The sequence below is a fragment of the Pelophylax lessonae genome (assembly GCF_965119305.1).
Source record: "Pelophylax lessonae genome assembly, chromosome: 6".
Classification (NCBI taxonomy): domain Eukaryota; kingdom Metazoa; phylum Chordata; class Amphibia; order Anura; family Ranidae; genus Pelophylax; species Pelophylax lessonae.
The window spans coordinates 278,548,832-278,564,046 of NC_138773.1; the positions used below are offsets into that span (position 1 = coordinate 278,548,832).

General features: G+C 45.7%; 1 protein-coding gene across 6 annotated transcripts in view; it reads right to left on the bottom strand.

The window, feature by feature from the left end:
• FMNL2 (formin like 2) overlaps window positions 1-15,215 on the bottom strand; it is a 333,795-nt gene that overhangs the window by 183,346 nt on the left and 135,234 nt on the right. The gene's annotated exons all lie outside the window — the stretch shown is intronic.

Here is a 15,215-nt window from a genome sequence, read left to right on the forward strand (position 1 = left end):
AACAAGGATAACAACTTTCCATTCCAATACATTCCAGTCACCAGCATTTTCTCCGCTTTGCTGTGGGAGAGAAGCATTATCAGTTTGTGGCGTTACCCTTTGGTCTCGCATCTGCTCCTCGGGTCTTCACAAAAATGATAGCCCCGGTGCTAGCTTTGCTACGCCAATGGGGGATTGCAGTACTGGGCTACTTGGACTATCTCTTTCTGCAAGTGAAGTCTCCCTCTGCTCTGGTGGAGAACATGGATTCTGAATTTTCAGAAGTCTGCTTTGGTTCTGTCCACAAGGCTGGAGTATCTGGGCCTGACTCTGAACTCAGCCTTAGCCAGAGTGCTCCTTCCTCTGAACAAACTCCAGAAATTGCAGGCTGAAGTTCACCTCCTGCTGTTTAACAAATGGTCATCCCTCCAGACTTGAATGCGGATGCTGGGCCTGATGATGTTTACCTTTGAGGCGGTTCCATTTGCACAGTTTCATACAAGGTCTCTGCAAAGGGAAATTCTGACCGAATGGGGCAAGACTCCACAGTCTCTGGACAATAAGATCCGGCTGAGTCGGGGCATGAAGAAGTCCCTGATATGGTGGCTTTGTTCTCTGGCGCTTTGGCTGGGGAAATCCTTCCTCCCCTTGTATTGGACAGTGGTAACCACGGATGCCAGCCTCTTTGGCTGGGGAGGCGTCCTTGTTAAGCATTCTGCTCAGGGGATCTGGACAATGGAAGAGTCCAGACTACCAATCAGAGTTTTGGAACTCCGAGCAATCAGACTGTGTCTGGATCATTGGATGGATCCTCGTCAAGGTTGTCTAGTGTGCATTCAATCAGACAATGCCACGGCCATGGCTTATGTCAATTACCAAGGAGGCACAAGAAGTGTCCTGGCGGCTCTGGAGGTAGCCGGCATTCTAAGGCGGGCAGAACAGTTCGTTCCAGCCCTCTTCCGCCGTACACAATAAACACACTATGGCAGGTGACCCCAGTGGAAAATTGGCAGGCGGATTACCACAGTCAGCAGGCATTGGACCCTGGTGCGTACCTTTTCTTCAGGGTGTTTGACATTTGGTTCTTCCAGTGCGGGCTCCGTTAACCCCTTGGGATCCTAATTTGGTGCTTTCAGCTATACAGAAGCCTCCCTTTGAAAATATTCAGGAGATTCCCCAGCTTACGCTGTCCCAGAAGGTGGCCTTTTTGGTGGCTATGACCTCTACACGCAGGGTGTCGGAACTGGCGGCGTTATCCTGTCGTTCACCTTACCTGGTGATTCACAGGGATAAGGTGGTTCTTCGCCCCTGTCCGTAGTTCCTTCCAAAGGTTGTCTCTGATTTTCATTCGAATGAAGACATTGTGTTGCCTTCCCTGTGTCCCAGACCTAAACATCCGAGGAAATTGCCTTGGATGTGGTCCGGGCAATTAGGGTGTACTTGGCAGCTACAGAGTCTTTCAGGAAGCCAGACTTTCTATTTGTGCTCACAGATGGACCTCGAAAAGGGTTGTCCCCTTCCTCTGCGACAATTTCCAGATGGATCAGACAGACGGTGCTTCAGGCCTATTCCATCAGGGGTCAGGTTCCTCCTTTCCCTGTCAAGGCGCACTCTACTAGGGCGCTTAGTGCCTCCTGGGCTTTTCGTCTTCAGGCATCAGTGACGCAGGTTTGCAAGGCGGCCACCTGGTCATCGGTGCACACTTTTACAAAGTTTTATAAAGTATAAAGTTAATGTGCTGGCAATTGCGGATGCTTCTTTTGGCTGCAAGGTTTTGCAGGCTGCTGTTTAGGAGGACCTGATCCTCTTTGAGGGTTTGTTGTTTTTTTTCCAGGTGGGCTCCAGTTGCTTGGTTCAGCTCCTGTTGCCTGGTTGGTGAATGTTTAGCCTTGGGAATTTTTTTGTTGTTACTACCCCTAGTGTTTTACACTTTAAAGCTCCAATTTTTTGTTTTAGCTAGAGCGGGGAAAAGTTAGAAGCTCTGTCAGGTTTTTAAATGTTGAGTAACAGTTAAGGAGATTTTTCTGTTATATTTTTTTTTTTTTTTAATGAATCTTTATTTAGTGTACAAGAGAACAGACAAGAATGAGACAGCAACAACAAAACAACAAAGTAGGGGAGGCAGCTTAATATCGCCGCTTCCCAGTGAGCATAAAAGTGCAATACGGTGCATAACATCATAAGGATAAAACAGTAACGTGCGGCAGCGCACCATAGTGCAAATCAATAGTCAGCAGAACAGATTAGAGGGCGGTCTGCCGGGTGGCATTCGCCGTGGTCAGCAACAGACGTCTGTGGGTCCCAGAGGGCGCAACTGCAAGCCCGAGGGAGCCCCAAGCGGGAGCACGCCGCCGGGGGAGGGGGGCATCCGCCTCCATCATACCGCCCCCAGTGCGATGACCCCAGCCGGCTCCCCCCCAGGCAATTCAAACCCCCCACAGCTACCGGCGGGGCCACAATAGGCGACCGGGAGGTATCACACAGAGGGACTGCATCGACCTAGGGCCAACCCCGCGAGCGGGGGGGGCCAAAGGGGAGAAGGACGTGTTGTAGCCAACACCGGCAGACCCTCCAAAACATCAACCATTAACGCCCACTCAAGGTGAATGAGGCAGCATGTAGGAAAGAAGGAAAGATGGAGAAACAAGAGAGAAGTCTAGAAACAGGGACATCGGAAAGGAGACCAGAAGGAAAGGTAGGCAGAGGGGAAAGGGAGGATATCCCTGGAAGAAGAGGGAGGGAGGGAGAGAGAAGAGCATACCTGCCGGAATCCGGAGCACTGCCAGCGCCACGCTACTGCGGGATCCTCCAGTCTACTTGAGGGCCAAGGACCACTAATGGGGGGGGTTTAAGGGCCGGGTCTGGGAAGGGCAGCTAGGGAAGGGTCGGCCAACACCAGCAGGGCGTGGTCTAAGCTCGAGGGCATCGCGGACAGACCACCAGAGTGGTCGGTCCACGGCTGCCACCGCAGGTCATTGCGCTCCCGCATCCCACGACATCTAGCGACCCAGTCCTCCGCATCTCGTATAGTATCCACCATCCGCTGCCACTCTGCCCTGCCCGGGACCTGCCGCCGCTTCCAATAAATCGGGATCAGTCTCCTCGCGGCATTGAGGAGATGAGGCAGCAAGCTACGTCTATAGCGGCTGAGCGGCATGCAGGGCACGTGCAGGAGAAAATGGAGGGGGCTGAATGGCACATCCAGATCCAGGACAGACTTGATCTGATCCCGGATGTCGCGCCAAAAAGGGGCGATCACCGGGCACTCCCACCACAAGTGCAGCAGGGTACCGGTACCGCCACAGTTTCGCCAACATGCGGAGGAGGCCGAGGGGTAGATGCGCGCTAAGTCCGCCGGTACACGGTACCAGCGCGTCAGGAGCTTATAATTTGTTTCTTGCATCTTTGAGTCCGCCGAACTCGAGTGGGTCAGTTGATAGAGGCCAGAAAGTTGAGCAGCCGTAAACCGCATTCCCAGGTCCCGCTCCCAAAGCCTAACTTCTGTTATATTTTTAAGTAATGGTCTGTACTGCGGAGATGGAAGGAAAGCAGCACACTGACTTGGTAAAGCCATTTAAATGAAAACAAATGACAAAATGCCTTGACAGAACCAGAGTTACTTCTGAAAATGATATACTTTCATCCATTGTGGGTGACAGGTCCAATGTCATTTACGGTGTTGGAATTATCTTTGTCAGCAGACCACTGTTGTCTGGCTGAATACATAGTAAAACAAAAACTCAAACCTATTCCTTCATTGCATATACTTCCCACTTATCCACTAGCCTGGTTTGAAGGAACACATTAGTACATTCCAGTACAGAATCGGCACAGGTTAGAAGTCAATCTGTGGAAGGCTTACTAAGCTGTGCAACCCATTACTGCGGGTCCCACTCCACCACACAATACACAATGCCAAGCGCTGCCTTTGTACGTTCCCCAGATCCATTCTAACTATCCAGAAGAATGCATCATTAATCATGCTGCAGGGGATACCAAAAACACAATCAACATGAAAGAAAATCTCCCACGGTGTTATTCAAATCATCTGACAATGACCAATGCCAAAACCTAGAGCAAGTCAACAGAGCATATATTAAAATCTCATCCCTTTTTGCCTATGGTAATGATAATTTGTATTCTGCTCTATGTCAGGTTTACAAGAGCAGTTGTCCGGATGAATGAGTGTTTTTTGTTACTCAAAGCTTGGACGCACGTGCTGAACCCAGGACACGAAATACATCAAGAAAACAGTGTTTGATGAATTAAAATTATAAAATACTAAAAAGTAGTTATAAACCCTCAGCGTTTTTTTAGCTTAACACACTGAGCACAATAAGTTAAATATTCCCCTGTAAACAATTTGTTAAAATTCTTATCCCAGCATTTGCAGTTTACAGCTTTCCATCTTTTCATGCTGCTGGCTCCTGCTGCATCAGTGATATATATTGCCAAGTTGGGACTACTTTATATGTATATATTTCATGAGTAAATACTGTATAACTGAGTTACCGTTCTAATGCAACTAGAGTGCTCCTTTAAGAATTTATGAGAAGGATTGGCTTTCCCCGGAAATGGACGAATTGGATTGTGGGAGATGTAGTCTGGTGAGCAAGGTGGATTGTTAACACAGGGAAAGCCGCTCAGGTGAGGCACAGATATCCAGGTGCTGGTCGGATCCGCCATCCAGTAATCAAACTTCCAAAGAGAAAAAGTGACCGCACTCAGAGATAAATTAACTTGAAGTGTTTATTCCCATTCATAAAAGACAACGGTGCATCGAACAGACATGGACACGGTTGACATGTTTCACGACTCTGTAGGTCGCTTACTTATAACCATAGTCTGTTCGATGCACCGTTGTCTTTTATGAATGGGAATAAACACTTCAAGTTCATTTATCTCTGAGTGCGGTCACTTTTTCTCTTTGGAAGGTGGATTGTTAAATGGATGGCAGGAGGGACTATACTCCCAGAGAGCTATGGGAGAGTGAAGGATCATGGGAGAGGAGATATACCTCTGGGCGGGGCAGAGCGCACGCTCTCTTGCTTCTGGGACACGTGGAGGACGGATTGAGCTGAGAGGAGCCAGAGGAGACAGTCAGTGACGGAGGCCTGAGAGTGCGACCTACAGAGAGCGGAGCCCATCCTCAGAGGTGCGGAGGCTGGGAGTCACAGGGAGGAGATGGATCCAGATTAGCTGAGTGCAGAGCGGGTAACACTGAACTGACTAACTGGAACAGCGAGAGCCGAACATTCCCAGTGATGCAGCATTGTAAGGAGATATTCTGCCTTGGGACCGGAAAGTCACATGTGGACGCTGCTGCTGTGGAAGAGTGCCCGGTGACAAAGGAAATAGCAAGTATAAACCTGCATCCACCACACACTGACTGCAGACAGGATTTCATAGACACCACTACATTTGGATTACAAATATCACACTGAAGAGTGATAGAGAGCTCCAACTGCCGGCCAAGATTCTGCAAGGCCTTGCTAGAGCAGGAACTTCATTACTCACAATTCTTAAAGGGGACCCATTGACATAATGATAGATTCTCATTAGATAAATATGAGATATTGCCAGTTCTGAGTTTAGTAGAAGTTAAGCAAGGTTCATGGTTAATACATCCAATAGTAGCTCTGACAGTTAAAGCTGATAATTCCTTCAGTCACTCTCACATATTGAGTATAATACTTTGTTTGATTAAGCATTTATTGATTAAGCATTTACTGGCAGTGTCGGTCTGTTGAGCCCCTTTTTGTAGTAATTGGGGTTTAATGCATTGACACTAATATCTGTGATTACAGAATCCTATTTGTTCTTATTAAGTTGTTTGATTTACCTTTTATCCCAGTAAACAGTCAAACTTGCATTTTATTGTGTCAGTGTATTTTTGGATAACATCTCTAAAGTGTCTGAACCTATAGTGCCTAGCGGGTTGGATACTTCTCAGGGTCAGGTGAGTGCAGAGGAACTTCCACTAACCAGTAGCCCTCAAGGGGGTCTTGCTACATACATATACATATATACAATGACTTACAAGAGGGAACAAAGGTGGGAGCTTACTTGCTTAACACAAAGAATTATGGGAACCAATGCAAATATCTAAGACCTTTGACAGTGACTATAGATTTAGGTAGTCCATTGAAATAGATTTACCCTAAAATCGCCTTGCTTCTTAAACCCACTGTGTTGTGTTGCCCATTTCTCATACCAGTTGGCCGAGTATAAAAAAACTTTACTACTAACAGAGGACAGCGCAGACACTAAAATCTGTGTCTCTGAGATAATAGAGAAGTAGTTGGATTTCCAAAGTTATGTATTGTTTTGGCTGGCACCACAAAACAATACAGTCACTTAATTTTTCAAACAGGATGATAAATGGGACCCAGGGTTTCTCTGAATCTTGTTTTTACAAATTCCAGTGAGGGGTTCCCTTTAAGAGCAGAGGAACTAGAGGCAATTCATGTTTTTATTTAAGCCAAAGAAGCCAGGCACTGGCTCCCATTTTGCATTAGACACAACAAATGTACCAGATGTCCTTTGTTTGGCGTCTACAGCTATAATTAGAAACAACCAAGAATTTGGCAGACAGGTGCATGTGCAACATCCCCCGATATTTTTTCACTTCTCTGTCCAGTACGAGCACTCATTTCAAGGTAGAATTTAGTTTTGGCTTCATGTATCCCTTGAGATCTCAGTGGGGTCCCTGCCCATTCCCACAAGCCCACAGCAAAAGTTTCAAAGTTTGTAGCTATCCTTCCCAATTATTTCTTAAAATCTAGACCTTTACTCCATGCCCCTTAAGCCTAGTACACACGCATCGATAGTTGGCCGTGAATTTTCGGCCAACGTCCGATCGGCCGATTTTCGGCTTGTTAGTATGATGCTTTCGACAACCGACTCCGCCTTTTCGGCCGAATAAAATCTGGTGTGCAGGCTATAAAATTTTTGTTGGCCGTCAACACAACGGCCGTTTTTCCGTCAGTCAGTACAGATTTCAGCAGACAAAAATCTGATGAGCTAGACTGGGCATGCTCAGAGAAGAAAAAACACACGGAAAGTAAACCAGCACATGACATCACTTCTGAAGTTGATTTTTGTTGGCCGAGAAAATTTGTGTGCAGTCTAGGCACATTCCAACCAACAAAACACCACTCTGGTCAAAAGTCGGACGATCGGTCGGCCGATAATCGTTGCGTGTGTACGAGGCATTAGTCCTTCACTCTTACCCCTTGGAGGCCCTCGCCTTATTTTTAAAATCTTTTTAGAGACTTACCTTACAGCTTGACTGTAGGCTGTTATGAAAGATACAAATTCATGCAGCACTGTAATCATTAATACAACACTAAAGCCCGACTCCATGAAGCTTAAAAATAATGCCTTGCCGTGAGGCTGGCCCCCACTGGAAGTGTTAGATGCTTGTTCAGGCCTAGGAGACCGAAAAGAAGATTTACTCTAAACTGATCCTCCGCTCTGCTACACTGCCACACAACTCCCACAGCGTCCCCGTCCCCCCCCCTTATGCCCCAATGGTCTAAGGCCCTGACATAATAAACACCAATGCTGGGCTACATGATGGCACCTAAGGGCAGTTAACCACTGAAGCAAGAGGGAACGCCATCGGCTGGGGAGTGAAGAAACAGATAAGTTAAATTGCTTTCTCTCCCCCTAGGCTAAGCAAGCATTTAAAGTGGAAGCTCTCCTTGTTTGCTTCCTCCCCTGCCACATTCGGCACCCTTCAGGGGGGAGCGGATATCTGTTAAAACCAGGTACTCGCTCCCACTTCTGGGTATGATCGCCGCAATCATTGTGCGGCAATCTACAAAATTTCTGGCTCCTCCTCCTTCCCCCCGCTGCTTTCTGGGAGACACACAGGTCCAAGAAGGCAGCAGGACTTTTCAGAAAGCTCAGTGCAACTCGCGCATGCACAGAAGGAAACAGGCCGCAAAGCCCCAAGGCTTCATTTCCTGTTTCCCTTAGTGAAGGTGCCGACCCAGAGCCAATGGACAGATCAGATGGGGTGCTGACATTGGGGGATCCCTGGACAGGTAAGTGTTTATTTTATTAAAAGTCAGCAGCTACACTATTTCATGAACCCCAATGACAGACCCCATGAACCCCAATGACAGATCCTATACACCCCCAGCAGGCAGACTCCATGAATCCCCAACAACAGATCCCAAACACCCCCCAGCTGGCAGACCCCCATGTACCCCCCACTGACAGGTCCAATAGACTAATGACAGGTCCCATGTCCCCCCAGTATTAGATCCCATGTCTCCCATGCACCCCGATTCCAATCCCAGCATATGACTCCGGACACTCACTTAGTAAATGCCTCTCCCAGGTCTATGACCACCGCGGTCTTCTCTCCCCCCGTCCCCAGCCCCTCGTACGACGGCATCTCCTCCTCCCCGGGCCCGGTGTTCTGCTGCTGCACACTGATTTCTCCCGGCCGGCAATACTTCAAGCAGCGCTGCGGCCGGCCAGGGGGCGTGTGACGTCACACGTTGACGCGTCGACGCCTTTCACGCACGTCGACGATTTTTTGTAGTCGACGCGTCGTGGCAGCCCTACTGCACAGGGCAGGTAAGTATAACATGTTTGTTATTTTATTATTTTTTTTAACTGAGACTTTACAATCATTAGTTCTCTGTGTTGTCATTAATACAGTAAATGCAAGGAAATTTCTGGAACAAAGTCCAAGATAGAAGTAAAGAGTAAGACCCAGCAAAGGTTCTAATCCTTCCCCTCAACTAAAAACAAAAACAAAAAGTTTTGGCTGGACTTACACTTAGCAGCCAACTCTTTTAATTTTTAATCCTAAAACCCCAACTAACAATAGAACAGAAAATTTCAGTTGAGGGTAATTGGATTGATTTCTATATCCTGGAATATTCTCGGTCTGAGTTTTGTTTCAGAAAAAACATATTGTATACAAGTAGTATTGTGATTTCATATATTTCTCTTTGTCCTTCCGGGACGGAAACAACATTGGATGTAAACAAAGGCAGTATTGAGTAATTGATGAAAGCGTCTTGGCGGTAAAAGTGGGAGCCAGAGTGTGGAAAAAGGGCAGCTTTGTGTGTGTTCAGGAAAATTTGACATTGTAAACAAGGAGACTTTTCTGTAGCAATTTCTCAGCCGCTGGACTCATCAATATGCAACCTGTATTACCCTGCTATTGAACTACAAGTCTCAGTAGGCCTTCTCAGTAAAGACCTTCCCAGATGCAAGCACATTGTCTTCACCAGGAGCATCAGTATGGGCCAAACCATTAGGTGGTCTCTCTGTCTCTCTATTGTCTATCTTAGAGTGGTTGTAAACCCTTAAATATACACAGTGAAGTGACTGGCTTCAGGTGATACACAGAGATGAAACAAATCCTACTACATGAGTTGTATCTGTTTATCTGCTGTCCTCTCTTCTCCACAACAATTCAAAATTCACACATCAAAGGCTATTTCCGGGAGGCAAGAGGCAGAGATTTGATGTCACACACTGCACAGCACATGGCAAAGAACTCTGTGTAATCTGAGACTTGAGTGGAGGGACCGTACATACACCCCCCCCCCCCCTCACACACACACACACACACACACAGTCTCATAGGGAAACATTGAACAGCTGAGGCTGTCAATCCCTTGCTGTGCATTGGATGTGGATGGGGCCATCACCTGGGACTGCTTGGTGTGGAGATTACCTATCAGAAGTGACTCATGCAGATAGCAGAGTAATGAGAGAGAAGGCAAGACTTATACAAGATGCTTTGAACACACGTATAGAAGGATATGCTTTGTTCATTTTTCATTTTCATCCAGGCAATTCTGCTAGTATAATGCTTGCTTTCATAGAAATAATAAAGAGGTTCCTGAAGTATATAAATATTCAACATAGTACATTCTGTTGGGTAGATGCTATTATCACCTGTAAAAATCACTGAAAGGCAGTTCTGGGCCCCCTGTGGTAACAGGACCCATTGCAGCCACGGGGTCTTCCATGGCTTTGGTCAAGCTCTAGGATTTTATCTAAAATGTGCTTTAAGTTGGTCATTAGTATTCTAAGCACTGTAAGCTTGCTGCGCCATCACCCTGTTCTAGAAAACCCGCTTGGCACATAATCTGCATGAAATTTGTAACCTCTCTCTGTGGGTTTTTGTGAGTTTCTTTACAACTTTCAAAAAACATACCCATAGCTTCCAACTGCCCCTGATTTCAAGGGACTGTCCCTGATTTAAAACAAAGCCCTGCTGTCCCTCTTTCCTCCTCATGTGTCCCTCATTTTGGTCTGATCTATAAAAGTTGTATATAAAATGCACTATTTATCTTTGAAAATTTGTTTCCCAGTGCTAAACCTTTCATCCAAATTCTAAATTGCTGCATTTGTAAATTTCAAAAGCTTGTGGGTTTAACTAATCTTTACCGGACCGCACCATACTACCCCCCCCCCCACACCACACACCACACCAGGCCGCAGCTCACTCACCTTGCCTGGATATGTGGAGGGAGGGAGGGCAGGCAGCAGCAGCACACAGCGGCGGCGGCTTCAGCTTTGGCTTCTTCCCCCTGTCTTCTGCATCTCCTCAATGGCCAATGGCATGGCTTCTCCTTTTGGCCAATCGGGAAACGGGTCTCAGACCCGCTTCCTGACTGGCCAGGAGGAGGATCCGTGTGACAATAGCGAATATTCATTCGCTATTGTCACACAACTGGGTGGGCTCAGGGCGCAGAGCCCACCCTTTTTTTTAAGCCTATTAGAGCCTCTGGCTCTAATCACATGCTAAAAAAAAAAAAAAAAAAAAAAAAAGCCCCATTGAACTCCATGCGTCCGGCGCCCCACATGTAGATTAGGGGGCCAGACGCATGGATAGGGGGGGGGCGTCCTCTGTGCCCTCAATGCACTAGCCGCCACTGGCATAGTTCCTGTCACTGACAACAGGGCATTATTCCTACAACTGACATCAATGATGGGGCACTATTCCTCCCAGTAACTCCACTGGGGAACTATTCCTCCCACTGACACCAATGATGGTGCACTAATCCTCCCACTGACACCAATGATGGGACACTATTCCTCCCACTGACACCAATGATGGGGCACTATTCCTCCCACTGACACCAATGATGGGGCACTATTCCTCCCACTGACACCAATGATGGGGCACTATTTCTCCCACTGACACCACTGGGGCACTATTCCTCCCACTGATACTAATAATGAGGCACTATTCCTCCCCCTAATAGCATAGAGGGGACATTTTTTACATCCACTGACACCAGGACATTTCCTACTTGCACTGGCCACCCTAAAGTTTGAAGAACAGTAAATTGGCCCTTTGTCTAGAAAGCTTTGAGACCCCTGCTCTACGTTATATATAAAAGTTGCACTAATGTAATATTATTTTAATCAGCAAACATTGTTAATTATATTTTTGTGGTAAATATATTGAGGTGTACAAATTGCACAAACTTCGTCTTCAGAAAAATTACACGAAGTGCATTTTTTAACATTTATTCCCAATAAAAACCAAGGAAGTTAGAGCACATTTTTTAAATCTGCTACCAAATTAAAACCAACGCATAATACATTAGGGTAGACTAAAAAAACGAAGGCCTTATCCACACAGGAGGTCAAAAACACCGCTTTGACAGGCGTTTGGCTTTTTTTTCTGCTAAAAAACATAAACATATAAGCATTTACAGGCATTTTTGAGGCAGAAAAAAAACACCACTTGCACATTTAGAAGAGGAGCGTTCGGGCAGAATAAAATGAATAAGCACATGGTGTGAAACGCGTTTGCTGCTATCCTGTTTGTCTTGTACATGTCGATGTTGGACTTTTTGATTTGAAGAAATAAAACTCAAGTTTCTACTTTCCTGAGACTGGAAGTGCCACTTTCTTTCTACATGCATATGGACTTCTCAGTTTGCGGACCTTGGTGAGCACCCAGTCTTGCAGGACTACTACAGTTTACTTGGGAATCCTACTGGCCCAGCTGTCAGCACTTTGAGCGGTGATTTGTTTCTTTGCTTCTTCGGGCAGAATAAAATGCCAAATGTGCATAAACGCTAGATGTTTTCATAGTAATGCATTCTAATGGCCAGAATACATTAATATAACACCAAATATTAACACGTGGCTTTAGGCACGTCTTTTGAGCTGCGTTTTTCTTGCATGGAGCAAAGACTTCCAGGGGAGTAAAAAATAAATGTCCTGTGTGCATGAGGCCTAAAAGATATATTGTGCGGAACTAAGGCATTGCAGAAACTGTGCTGTTTACATTCCAGCAGAGCCCAGGAGCTGTCATTTGCAGATGGAGCATGGTCTACATATCATTGGGTGTCACTCATCACTGGACAATAAGACTGACAGCGGATTTGATTATTATTATACAGGATTTATATAGGGCCTACAGTTTTTGCGTAGCTCTTTACAATGTTAGGGCAGACAGTACAGTTACAATACATAGTTAGTGAGGTTGAAAAAAGACATCAGTCCATCCAGTTCAACCTATGATGTGTGTTTGTTTGCTGTTAACCGTACATGGTATACCCCTGTATGTTGTGGTCTTTAAGGTCCCCATCTAATAGTTTTTTTAAACTATCAATGCTGCCTGCTGATACGACTGCTTGTGGAAGAGAATTCCACATCCTTACCGCTCTTACAGTGAAGAACCCCCTGCGTATACAATTACAATACAATTACAGTACAATTCAATACAGGAGGAATCAGAGGGCCCTGCTCGTTACAGCTTAAAATCTAGAAGGGAGGGTCAAGTGATACAAAAGGTAATAACTGTGGGGAACGAGCTGATGAAGAAAATTAAAGTACAGTTGATAGGTGAGGACAGGATAGGCTTCCCTGAAGAGAAACATTTTCAGGGATTGCCTAAAAGCGGATAGAGTTGGAGATAGTTGGACAGATTGGGGTAGAAAGTTCCAAACGATGGGAGAGGCTCGGGTGAAGTCCTGAAAGGGAGCATGGGAGGAGGTGACGAGGGAGCTAGAGAGCAGGAGGTCTTGGGAGGAACAAAGAGGACAATTTGGTTGGTATTTTGAGACTAGGCTAGTGATTTAGCTGGGGGCCGAGTTGCGGATGGCGGTGTAAGTTATTGTTAGTACTTTGAATTGAATTCATTGGTTGAGTGGCAGCCAATGGAGGGATTGGCAGAGAGGGGTGGCAGATGCTGAGCGGTTTGTAGGGTGGATGAGCCTGGCAGCAGCATTCATGATGGACTGAAGGGGGGGGGATACCCTATGTAAAGGTAATCCAGTGAGGAGGGAGTTGCAGTAGTCCAAGAGATAACCACAGACTGGTACACAACTTCATGTGCAGGTTAAGGGCATCCTCCAAGCATGGTTTTTAAAGGATTTGTGAATTTTGTAAACTTGTCCTTTAACCAGCATTACAAGACACTCTCTCCACTAGATGGTATTTTGCATAAAATTTTGGTTGCATTGGTAAATGGCCAAGGCAGCGCTTAGCTACGCAAAGACCTTAGTGGGGTTTGGCCCTAAGTTCGGGTTTAGTGGGTTTTTTTTTTCATGACTTTGCTGAAACTCCTGTGAACCAAATCCCGTTCCCTCATCACTAGTCTAGATCTTGTCTTGTATTAGCGATGCATAAGATATTGAAGCCAGTGGATGAGCAAGACAACCAAGATTTGAAGAAGCAGAAATCAGCAATGGCAGCCTATGCATTCTCTCAATACACTACTTCGCTCCTCAAAATTATTACCACTGTACTAAAAATAGAAGTGTAAAATGAATTTGTAAATTGTATCATATTTATGTGCTTGTCGGTCTATAAATAGAAGCAAAGAAGGGCCTGGAAATTATTGGCTAGCCAAGCAATTAAACCAATGTGTGCTGCTGCTATAAATGAAATGAAAACAATAGAGCGGTTGTGTGACTAATACTGTAATCATTTAAAACTTTCACACTCATTGAAGAACAAAGCAAATACATAATGTAATATTTTCTTCTATTCAATTAGGGAGAAATCCTACTTAGCTCATTAACTCTGTTTGGCACCTCAGTGTGACGTGGAGAAAAGACTCTCTCTAAGGATAATCTGGGGGGGGGGACAGGAAAAACACAATACACAAACAATATCTCACAGCAGATACGGTATATACTATACCAGCCTTTTTCAACCAGGGTGCCCAGGTACCCCGGGGCACCTTGAGGTATCTTCAGGTGTGCCTTGGTAAAATGCCTAAAAATTGCTGAAAAATTATATATAAGCCAGCGAATGGAACAAGCCTGCCTTTTAGTTACACAAAGCCACACATTTGTTATTGTGCACCATTACGACCCTCTAGCTGCCGGCGTCCTAACAACCAATGACATTATCAGTTAACCACTTGCCGACCGCCCACAGTATATTTACTGCGGCAGTCAGCCCCTCACAGGCAAAGCGACGTAGGACTACGTCGCTAGCCTGTGAGGCTCTAGGGAGCGAGCGCGCGCCCCCGAAGGCGAGCTCCCGCTCCCTCACGGACCCCCCCGCGCGTGTGCCTGGCAGACCCGATGTCCGCCGGGCACTCGCGATTGTCCGTTACACCGGAAGAAAGGCAGGCGGCTAATGTAAACAACGCCGCCTGTCATTCTCCCCTGTGTAACAGCACAGATCATACGGTCCTGCTATGTAGGACCGTTGATCTCTGCTGTTACATCACAAGCCACATCCAATCACAGTAAGAATCACGCCCCTAGGGACACACTTAACCCCTCCTTCTCAAATAAAGTTAACCCCTTCCCTGCCAGTGTCATTTTTACAGTAACAGTGCATATGTATATGACTGTAATGTCACTGGTACCCCCAAAAGTGTCAAAAATGTCAGTCAAGGGTCCGATCTGTCCACCGCAATGTCGCAGTTCCGCAAAAAGAAAAATCGCAGATCGCCGCCATTACTCGTTTTAAAAGAAAAAAACAATAAAAATGACAAAAACTGACAAAAACAAAAAACAATAAAAATGACAAAAACTGACAAAAACAAAAAACTAACTTAGTTAGTAAACGCAATAACTTTTGCGCAAACCAATCAAAATAAGTTTTTTTTGCGATTTTCTTTTACCAAAGATATGTAGCAGAAAACAAATTGGCCTAAAATGTTAAAAAATTTTCATTTTTACTTTTTTTTGGGGGGGAATTTCATATAAAAAAAGTGAAAAATATTGTTATTTTTGCAAAATTGTCGCTATTTTTTTGTTTATAGCGCATGATCAAAA